At 35.9% G+C, this 12069-nt stretch overlaps 1 protein-coding gene across 1 annotated transcript in view; it reads right to left on the bottom strand.

Moving 5' to 3' along the window:
• Nucleotides 1–11472, bottom strand: part of TRIQK (triple QxxK/R motif containing) — a 250075-nt gene extending 238603 nt beyond the window's left edge. Inside the window, exon 1 of the mRNA XM_032249383.1 lies at nucleotides 11397–11472. The gene's annotated coding sequence lies outside the window, so the exon portion shown is untranslated. The remainder of the gene's footprint in view (nucleotides 1–11396) is intronic.
• Between the last annotated feature and the right edge of the window lie 597 nt (nucleotides 11473–12069).

Below are 12069 nucleotides of genomic sequence, written 5' to 3'. Positions count from 1 at the left end.
TCTCTTTATTTTCTTTTTTCCAAGACAGAGTCTTACCATGTCACCCAGGCAGTCTTGCTCACCCTAATTCTGTACTCATTCTTGAAAATAAAAATTATAATATTAGTTCAACCATTGTGGAAGACAGTGTGGCGATTCCTCAAGGATCTAGAAACAGAAATTCCATTTAACCCAGCAACCCCATTACTGAGTATATACCCAAAGGATTATAAATCATTCTATTATAAAGACACATGCACACGTATGTTCATCACGGCACTGTTTACAATAGCAAACACCTGGAACCAACCCAAATACACATCAGTGATAGATTGAACAAAGAAAATGCGGCATATACACGATGGAATACTATGCAGCCATAAAAAACAATGAGTTTGTGTCCTTTGTAGGGACTTAGATGAATCTGGAAACCATCATTCTCAACAAACTGACACAAGAACAGAAAATCAAACACCACATGTTCTCACTCATAGGCAGGTATTGAACAATGAGAACACATGGATACAGGGAGGGGAGCATCACACACTGGGGTCAGTTGGGGGGGATAGGGCAGGGACAGCAGGGGGTGGGGAGGGTAGGGAGAGATAACAGGGGGAGAAATGCCAGATATAGATGTTGGGGGAATGAGGCAGCAAACCACCTTAACATGTATGGACCTATGCAACAACCCTGCATGATCTGCACATGTACCCCAGAACCTAAAGTACAATAAAAAAAATAAAATAAATAAATAAGATAATAATATTCATTTATTCATTTTGGGGCGACAAGGATCCTCATTCTCTGACAGTATGTTTCCAAAGATGTGCTCTGAGCTCTGATGTACTGGGTCTGTCTCCACTTTGCACATTTCTTCTCTTTGCTGCTGTTCACACTGACATGGGTTCCTTCCCTCCTAGTTGCTTTTGGCAGCCCTTTTCTGCATATTGGTGTCTGAGGATTAGATCTGCCTCTAGATTCATTAAAATGGGTTCCTTTTCTTAAAAAATTCCACTTATTGTTTCTGTATGATTTCTAGGGTTGAAAGAAGAGATGATGAATTTTGCAGCCAAATTCATAAAAGAAATTCTACAAAAGTTATTTCAAAGGGAAAATGTTCAGGACTTGTGAATGAATAGGGAGAAAGGAACAAAAAGGCAAGCAAAAAAAAAAAAAAGAGGCATATTGAATTAGTGTTAACTAAGAGCAATAATAATTTTCTTCACATTGTATTAACTAATTCATTTAAAATTGGCATTGAAATGATAAGTCGGAATTTTTCCTCACTTATTATTTTACATGTAAAATCTGTTTTAATATGATTGGTATTTTACCTAGAAAGAAGCTGAAGATGACAAGGAACTAATACCCAGAATATACAAGGAACTAAATAATTCAATAGCAAAAAAATAATAAGAATAATCCAACACAAATGAACAAATAAAAATGGGGGCATGAATAGAGATTTCTCAAAAGAAAGCAGACAAATGGCCAGCAGGTATTTGAAAAAATACTCAGCATCACTAATCATCAGGGAAATGTAAATCAAAACCACAATGAGATATCATCTCACCCCAGTTAGAATGCCTATTATCAAAAAGACAAGAACTAACAAATGCTGGCAAGGATGGAGAGAAAAGCGAACGCTTTTGGGGTGGAAATGTAAATTAGTATGGGCATTATAAAAAATAATATGGTGGTTTCTCAAAAAACAAAAAAGAGAACGATCATACAATCTGGCAATCCCACTACTGGGTGTTTATCCAAAGGAAAGGAAATAATATATCAAAGGAATACCTGCGCCTCCATGTTTACTACAGCACCATTCACAATAGGCAAGATATAGAATCAATCTAAAGGTCCACCAATGGATGAATGGATAAATAAATGAGATAGATATATACAAGGGAATACTATTTAGCCATAAAAAATTCTGCCGTTTCTAGCAACATGAATAGAATTAGAGGTCATTTAGGTGAAATAAGCCAGGTACAGAAAGATAAATATCACATGTTCTCATTATTATGTGGAAGCTTAAAGTAGGTCTCTTGGAGGTAGAGAGTAGAGGCTTGGGGATGCTGGGGAGGGGGATGAAGAGAGGTTGGTAAATGGACACAAACACAGAGTTAGATGGAAGGAGCAGCCTCTAGTGTTCAATAGCACAGTAGAACATTTATTGTGTATCTCAAAATAACTAGAAGAAAAGATTCAGAATATCCCAACACAAAGAAATAATAAATAACTGAAATAATGGATATCCTAAATATTCTGATTTGATCACTACCCATTATATGCATGTATCAAAATATTACATGTCTGCCATAAAGATGCACAATTATTACGTTTCAATAAAAATATTTTAATAAATTAACTTAATTTTTAAAAAGAGAGGCTGAAGACATAAGTTAACAAAGATGATAGTGCCTGTGCTCACTATACTCCACTTTCAAACTCTCTCATTTAGAAAAATGTCATACAAAATGGAAATGTTTTCTTCAAAGAAATATTTACTATCTATATCTTACCCAAAACTGTTCAAGCTTCCCAGAATAGTCAACTGAATGGCCATAACTTACTGGTCCGTCTGTATTTCACACTATTCCCATTAATTATTTGAAAAACTTCCTGTAACTAAATGTGTGCCAGATACCATTCTCCCTGCCATGTGCCCAAGTTGGTAGCAAACTGAGTGTTCACTGTGTTCAATGTACTTGTCCTGCCCTGGGCAGATGTTGATGCCACTCTTGCAACTTTCTATGACCTCCCAACATATTCCACACTGCCTGATAAAATAGTGCCCATTCTTCAAGGCCCATTTCAAAGTCTATTTTCTTCAAAACCCTTCTCTAAGCCTCCCTTTACTGTCAATTCAAAGGGTCACCTTTGCAAAACATTAGATGCATGGAAAATATTTCAACAATTTATTGAATAATCTGAATACAAATAAACATTTGGAGGCATATGACTTGTGATTATATCCAAGGCTTGGAGAGATTTGTAAATCTTTTGTATGGTTGTGACACCTGATACCAGGATAGAAAAGCACTCTTTGAAGAATGTAGTGTAGCAGCAAAAAACACAGGAGCTAGAGCCTGAGGAAATACAGTGATTTGCCTCAAGACTCGGGTAGGCATATAGATATTGACATCAGATATTTAGGAATGAAAGAGTCAGGAGCACTGCAGGTGTTCCTGTCCTAGTCTGATCATAGTGATGAAAATATTTTTCTTTGTGGGTGGTTATTTACAATACTCTTGCTCATTCTAATAATATTTTCTATTAAACAGTCACAGCATCAATACAATTCATAATGGCAATTTTTCTTCAAGATTGCTTTTAAGCTCATGCATGAAGTCTGGAAGAGCCACTTAAACTCTAAAGATTTTGCCATGATAATCACCAGGGAGACCAGTGTCTGGGTATTATGTGAGGAAAGAAATAAGAAAGGTTTAGTTAGTTTGAAGTATCATGATATGTTAGAAAAAAAATAATATTTATGTGATTGTTCACATTCTCTTTCTCCTCCTTTAAGCTCCAAGAAGAACTCCATCTCTGCCAGGTTAATTTCTAAGGTTTACTGTATAGAATTGAGGTAACACATTACAGGCATGATATAGAAACTTGATCTGATTGATCCATACCGGAAAGGACAGAGTTATTTATAGATAAGACCCATGAGGTAGGGATAGGGCAGTAATAAGCAAAACAGTATCTAGTATATGCTGTGTTTGAGGGAGAGTTTGGGAGAGTTTTGGGAGAGAGGGAGGGATACTTGGTTAGCCACCATGACATAATTTCCAAAAATTCAGATAACACATGGATGAATGAAATTTTTTGTTTTATTTTATTTTTTTAATTTTTAATTCAGGAGTTACATGTGCACATTTGTTAAAAGTGTAGTTTGTGTGATACTGAGGTTTGGGCTACTATTAATCCTGTTGTCCAAATAGAGAACATAGTACCCAATTGAAGTTTTTCAGCCCTTAACCTCTTCCTTTTGGAGTCCCCAGTATCTATTGTTCCCATCTTTATGTCCCTGTGGACCCAATATTTAGCTCTTGCTTATAAATGGGAACACCTTTGAAACAAGTAATAAAAAACCTACTAACCAAAAAAGCCCTGGCCCAGAAGGATTCACAGCTGAATTCTACCAGACATACAAAGAAAAGCTGGTACCAACCCTACTTAAATTCTTCCAAAAAATTGAGGAGGAGAGATTCCTCCTTAACTCATTCTATGAAACCAGTAACATCCTGATACCAAAACCTGGCAAAGATACAACAAAAAAGAACAAAGCAAGCCAATAGCCTCGATGGACACAGACGCAAAAATCCTCAATAAAATACTAGCAAACAGAGTCAAGCAGAACATCAAAAAGCTAATTCATGACGATCAAGTAGGCTTTATTCCAGGGATGCAAGTTTGGTACAACATACACAAATCAATACATGTCATTCACCACATAAGCAGAATAAAAAACAGAAACCATATGATCATCTCAGTAGACACTGAAAAAAACACTTAATAAAATCCAGCATCCCTTTTGACAAAAACCTTCAACAAACTAGGTATTGAAGGAAGATGCCTCAAAATAGTAAGAGCCACCTATCATGAACCCACAGCCAACATCATACTAAATAGGCAAAAGCTGGAAGCATTCCCCTTGAGAACTGAAGGTAATTTTAAGAGAATTTTTGCTGTTTGCTATTAAGGAAACTTTTCTTTGGTCTGTTTTGTAGTGACTGTGCTATTTGGATTACTTTTGAAATCCTTTTGGATTTCAAAACTATTTTTTTCTTTCCTGAATGTGACAGTAGATGTGCCAGTTTCATAGGAGTTCCATTTAGGCTGTTGTGTTTGGGTTAATGGAGATATATAAATGCGGAAATGTCTTATAGACATTGAGAGATATATGACCTGAGTTTGGATCGGAGAAGGCTTGGAGAGACTTATAAATCTTTTGTATGGTTGTGGCAGCTGACACAAGGGAAGGAAAGCGCTCTTTGAGGAATATAGTTCAGGAGGAAAAAGCACAGGGGCTAAAGCCTAAAGAAACACAGTGATCTACACCAAGACTTGGTTAGACATACAGATATTGACATTAGATATTTAGAAATGAAAGGGTACAGTGCACTGTGGTTAGCTAAAGAGGAATTTAAATAAAATAGGTGTAATGAGGGTGACTGAGAAATGCAATCTTAGCAGAATAGACTGAATATTTGGAGTTTGATATCAAAGAAACAGGATGTGAGCAAGGAAACAGAAAAACCATAGCCAAGAACTGTGATAGACTTTAAAGAGGAGAGTGGTGCCAAAACAAAGAGGCTACCAGCTATTTACCTGAATACAGCAACAACTGGCATAGCTGTGTTAAGCTTTGTGTGGAAGATCTTTAAGTGGCAAGTTATTGAAAATGAAGGTAGAGAAAATTGAGGCTATATCAAGACCTGAAGACACAAGGTATGCATCAGCAGAAATGGCAGATTAAGGGCCTCTCAAACCCCATTTCTCTGTAAAAGCAATGAGAATATTAACAAAAATGGGCAGAATCAACTTTTTCACAAACCTGGAAAGTAATCAAAGGTTTGCAAAAATCTGAAGAGTGTTTATTCAAGGATCTGGGAAGAACTGCTGTCCCTTACTCAACTCAGGAATTTTCTGAATTTCTCTCTCTGGAAGCACTAACACTATGAAGGTACAGTAGGAACTCTGCTCTGTGCTTCGTGATAACACCATCCGCTGAGTCCGCAGCTACATCTTTCAATCTTCCCCAACAAGGGGTTTTATTTGGGTAAATTAAGAGCTCAGGAGAGTATAAAATTCTGTGATCTATGATAATGTAACCCAGAATAAAGAATGGGTGGGGGTGAGATGGGAATTTGTGCAGAATAAATAAAATGTTCATAAATCATAAGAAATCTACTTTATAACAAAAATATTTTAATTTAACGTTTCCTATGAAGTTAATTCTATCCTAAGAGTTTTCAAATTTTTGAAGACCCACTCAGAACCAAGATTTTTATTACTATTATAATTCCAGATTTGCATTAGATATTAATACTATTTTCCCCAAAATGTATAAGTTACTTATATTTTCATAAAGTGCTTTTCCATGCAGGACTTTTTAATCCTCATGACATTTCTTTGAGGAAGGTGATATGATTTCCATTTTAAAGGTGAGTAAAATACAGTTCAAGTAATCATGCAATTTGCCTAAGGTCTCCATGCCAGAGAGTGCTGACCAGACCATTCTCAACATCTGCTCCTCACATTTTTTTCTCCTTTTCTTCCTCCTCCCTTTCCTTCTTTTTAAATATTTTAAAGGTAATACTTAAGAGACATGCATTCACAATTATCACTCAGGTCAAGAAATAAAACATTACCAGAGCCTCAGAGGCCCCTTGGTGTCATCTCTCAATCATTACCCTCTCACTCTCCCCAAAGATAGCTACCATCTATGTATATTGCAATACTCCCTTTACCTTTTTACCACCTAGGCATCCATCCCTAAAGACTGTGTGTTTGTACTTTATATACATAGAATCACTATATATGTCTATATAAATACCTTACACACACACACAAACACACACACACAGGTTGAGTATATCTTAGCCTAAATGCTTGAGATCAGAAGTATTTCAGATTTTTTGCAAGATTTTGGAATACTTGCATTATACTTATTGGTTGACCATCACAAATTTGAAAATCTAAAATCTAAAATGCTTGAGTGAGCATTTTCATTAAGTATTATATTGGAACGCAAAAATTGTTTGGATTTTGGAGCATTTTGATTTCAGAATTTGGGATTTGAGATGCTTAATCTGTGTGTGTGTGTGTGTGTGTGTGTGTGTGTGTGTGTGTGTGCACGCACGTGCGCACACATGCATGTGTGTGTAAGCTTGCATGTGTGTATGTACACATATGAATATAGTTTGAGTCTGACATTTTTCACTCAAACTATGCTCTATCCATAGTTTAGCTGTAGTCAAATTTTGTATTTTTTTTTTGCTGTACACCATCCGGTAATATACATGATACATAAATATATCACAATTTACTTATCCATTACTGATGGATATTTGGATGGTTTTCTGTTTTTAGCTATTTCCAATAGCTGCTATGAACATATCTCTATGTATCTCTCAGTGCCCCTGTTCACACATTTCTATTGAGTGTATACCTAGAAATAGAACACTGGGTTACTAAGTACACACAGCTTGAACTTTGATAGAGAATGCCAACCTTTTGGTATACGCTCTTTTGTTAAGTGCCTGTAACAGCTGCTTGCTTACTTTTCTACTTGGTTGTATTTTTCTTAGTTTACAGTCTTAATCAGCTTGGACCACTATAACAAAATACCATAGACTGGGTGGCTTAAATAGCAGACATTTATTTCCAATAGTTCTGGAGATGGGGAAGTACAAGACCAAGGTTCCAGCTGGTTCAGTGAGGGCTCTTTTCCTCACAGGACAGAGAGAGAGAACATTTGGGCTCTCTTCTTCTTGTAAGGACACTGATCCCAGAAACCCCATCCCCCGACTCACGACCTCCTCCAAACCTAATTACGAACTAAAGATCTCACCTCCAAATGCGATCACACTGGGGGCTAAAACTTCAACATATAACTTTGGAAAAAACACAAACATTCAGTGAATAAAAATGAGGTGTTTTTGACCAAAAAAAATCTGTTTTTCAGCTCTTTCCTGGTTATATGTGACAAATAGCTTATCCTATTCTATTTTTCCTTTTTTTCCTTAATGGTTATAAACACAAATTCTTAGCTGTATTAATTTTTAAATAAATATGTTCCATGTATTATTTAATAAATCGTCCTTTGTCTTAGGACAATTAAGATATATACCTAAATTAACTCATAGAAGGTTTGCTACTCTTTCACATTTAAATCTAAAATCCATCTAGCACTTTTATTTTGTTGTCTACCATGTGAGATCTGGGTTCCAAATAGATATTCAGTTGTCTCAGGACATACTAAGAGACTTTGCAATGCCATCATTTATAAAAATTAGAGCGTCTTCATATATGTAGGTATGGACTCTCTATTCTAATATATTGATTTATTTATTTTTCTGTGCCAATATTTAGCTATTGTAATTATTGTAGCTTTATAACAAGTCTTGGTATCTGATTGTGTAGATCTTCTAACTCCGTTCTTATGCAATATTGTTTTGGCTATTTTTGGCCCTTAGCATATCCATATGCAAATTGAGAATTCATTTCTCAATTTTCACAAACTACATATACACACCCACAAGAAACTTAATGAGGTTTTGTTTGTGATAGCATTAAATCCATAGGTCAATTTGGAATAAAAACTGACATTGTGCAATATGAGTTTTCTAATGCAGGAATATGGTATTTGCCACCACTTGTGTAGGTACTCTTTTATTTTGCTTCATAATTTTTGCCAATTTTGTACATTTGGATCTTCGCATTTTTTAAAGTGTTTTGTTTTTAACTCTAGAAATTTAATAATTTGATACTATTGTAAAGTATTATATGAATTAAGAATTTAAAATTTTATTTTTCCAAATGTTTGGTACAGGTATGTAGAAGTACAATTCATTTTTGTGTGTAGATATATAACCAACAAACTTGCTAAGCTTATTAGTTCTAACATTTAATGTGGCTTTTATTTCTACGTACATAACTGTGTAATCTGTGATCATAAACATTTTAATTATTTTTAATTAAGCATGGTACTAGTTTTGTAAATGCCATGGTCATTATCCCTTCAAATATTTCAACTGTTCAATTTTCTCTCTCTCTCTCTTATTGGACTCTAATTACTCATATTAAACTCTCTCCCTATATTCTCTTATGTCTCACATCTTTTCTAATTTCCATCTTCTGCTACTCTATTTTTTATTTTGAATAAAAAAATTTAAAAAAACACAAATTCTCTCTTCAAATGTGTTTTTAAATTAATCAACTGAGCTCTTCATTTAGGTAATTTTTAATTTCTAAAACTTTTTAGTTCTTTTTTAAAGTTTATATATCCTTTTATTATAGTTTCTAGTTCTCAAGTTTTTACTTTTTCTCCGAGTTTCAGATTTTCTATCTTTGCTTAAATATTAGACCAGTTATTAAACAAAATTTTGAAAATATTTAATCCAGATTTTCAATTAATCCTTACTAGAATAGTTGGTTTAAATTAACCAGAACTCCGCATTATTAGTATCAGAAGTCAGCCATCCTTAAACTTCTTATCTTTCACATCTGCCGTCTTTTAGATACATTCCTGCCGTTCTGGACCTTAAATATGGCTAAGAAAATATTGTGGATGGCCATTAAGCAGAAAGGTAGGGCGTGGTGGCTCACACCTGTAACCCCAGCACTTTGGGAGACGGAGGCGGAGGTGGGCAGATCACCTGAGGTCAGGAGTTCGAGACCAGCCTGGCCCCCATGATGAAACCATGTCTCTACTAAAAATACTAAAAACAAAATAGCTGGTTGGTGGTGGACACCTGTAATCCTAAATACTCGGGAGGCTGAGGCAGGAGAATCACTTGGACCCAGAAGGCAGAGGTTGCAGTGGGCCAGGATTCGCCATTGCACTCCAGCCTAGGCAATAAGAGCGAAACTCCATCTCGAAAAAAAAGGCAATGTAAGACAATCAGTCATTAAATGAAAGATACAGACTTTTAAGGGCTTTGGAAGTCCAGAAAAGGTGATAGATACATACAGCTGAGAGGACATATAGGGCTTAGAAAAGCACACAGGAGAGAAGGAGGCCATCTGAGTGGAAAAGGCTGGATGAGGGTAAATATAAAGCCCAGGCCAAAAAGGTAGTGAGCATGGATGGTGGCTGGACCAGCAGAGACAGAAATATGATTTGGAGAAAGACACCATTTTAAGGAAGACCTTAAAAGTTAAGTGGAGGTGTTTGGGGTTTTATTTTTCAAACAATGCCAGGCTGTGAGATGTTTTTGACATGATTAAGCAAGTCTGGGTTACATGCTTGCCCCCAAAGCTGAATGGGGAGGTAAATTCCATTTTAACCAAATGTCCTGAGAGTGGAAAAGTGCCAGAATTGCCAGATTCACAAAATAAAAATATGAGTTTCCCAGTTAAACTTTAATTCAGATAAACGATTAATAATGTGTTAGTATAAGTATGTCCTCTATAATATTTGGGACTTTACAATAATGTATTATCTATTAATTTTGTGAACTCAGATTTAACTAAGAGTCCCACATTTTATCTGCAATCCTAAAGTGGCTGCTTCTGTTAAGGAAAACTGAGATGCTACCATACAAGGGTAATAGATGCTCAGCAAACTAAAATGCAAAAATTCAAATATCTGCCAAGAATAGGCTAGAGAAGAAGCTAATAAATCTCTGTCCTTTTGAAACTCTACCATCTGAGGTATTGAAGACCCTCTTCAGTATGAACAAGTAGCATGCTGACAACATGCCAACTTGCAATCCTAATTTTTAAAACATTTGGTGAGAACATGAATTATTCCAAAATTTGTCAAGACAATTTGTTCACTTACAAAGTCACTTTCTTCTTCCCTAATTATCAAACAGCTTTATTTCCATAAACCTGAATGCTCCAAGAGGTTTTAATGAAAATAAGTGGAACAATCTTCAAAATGTCCATCTAATGAAAGAAATAATTCACTGAGATACTAAAGAATCAGCAGTGTTTCACCACTCAAAGATTTCTCAGGAGGAAGGTAGAAGAAAATCTGATTATTATGATCTATTTTATCCAGATCTGATTCCTGATCTACAAAACAAAATTTCATTTAGGCCATTAACAACCTGCAAAATTAAATTTCAAGTCTGCATAATGATTGGAAAAATAGAAGTTTTATGAATTTTGTGACTATAGCACACTTGCAAAAATGTTTCATAACAAAGATATTTTGCAGAGGGACAAAATATGTCAAGCAAAGTAAACTAAGTAACACACACGTGCCTTACATGTGCATATATATAAATTCATGCAGAGAAATGTCTATTCTTACTTACGACCTACAGGAATATAAACATGATTTTAAAAAGGGGTAATTTTACAAATTATAAATCACCCACTGCTGGCCTGAGCCCAAAGAAAAGCATTTTAACCAGACCCCACCCCAAGTCACCCTGGCCCTGTTCCCAACATATACCTACACCTGTCAAAGCTGCGATGCGCCCCTCAGGCATCGATAGAAATAGCTAAGATGAATGAAGTAGGTGCCCCTCATGATATCAAGTAGGTGCCCCTCATTTTTACCCTAAAAAAGTAACCATGCTATTTGTGGTTGTTAGTTTGCCACATATCATCTTCCCCCGCTTTGCCTTCTCTTTCTCTTTCTTGATTCTCACACCTGTGTTTGCGAAACAACCTTAAGATCTTTTTACAAAAGCAAAGCATAGCAGCTGGGGGTTGTTTGTTTCACATACCTTCTGGCAAGTGCTGCTCCACAAATGTCCAATTCACACTTCCGTTCAGCCTGTCTACAGGGAATATTCTGCTGTTCATTGCCTTATTTGTGGACATTGCGTTGCTGCGTGTGGGTGTATGTATGAAGGAGGAGACGAGGAAGGGGAGATGGTGCGCTCTCTGCATTCTGGGTTTAGCTATATCATCTCTGATAAACAACTTTCAGTGGTTCAGTGAACCCCCACCAGCTTTTCTAGCAAGAGAATAGATAGGTACAGATTAGAAGCAGTCATTTGATACAAGGAAACAACCAACATCTTATTTGCATCTGTGCATGTCAACAGTGCAATCGGGATAAACTTTTGAGAGAATTAGATTGAAGTGGTAATTAAAGAATTGTCTTGTGAATTTTAATGTGATTGTCCAGAGGTAAATTATTTGGTATTGTATTCTACTTCAGGAAAAATGTTGTGGAACCTTTACATGAAAAGTCTCTGCAAATATCACTGGTGCTAGGGAATCTGATGAAGACAGAAACTGGTTATTTAAGATTCAAATATCTCAGAGGCTTACTATATTAAACTCTACTAAAATGGTGATTCTTCTTACAGTGTTGGGGTACAGGATGCACAATGGAAATTTTCCCAGTGTGTTGAAATTGTATCTTAGGCCCCCAAAGCTGAGGTCATTAGG

The sequence above is a fragment of the Sapajus apella genome, unplaced genomic scaffold (assembly GCF_009761245.1).
Source record: "Sapajus apella isolate SASKATOON/1434 unplaced genomic scaffold, GSC_monkey_1.0 scaffold3, whole genome shotgun sequence".
Classification (NCBI taxonomy): Eukaryota; Metazoa; Chordata; class Mammalia; order Primates; family Cebidae; genus Sapajus; species Sapajus apella.
Note: the sequence above shows the minus strand (reverse complement) of the source record. Positions and strands in the feature narration are given on the sequence as shown.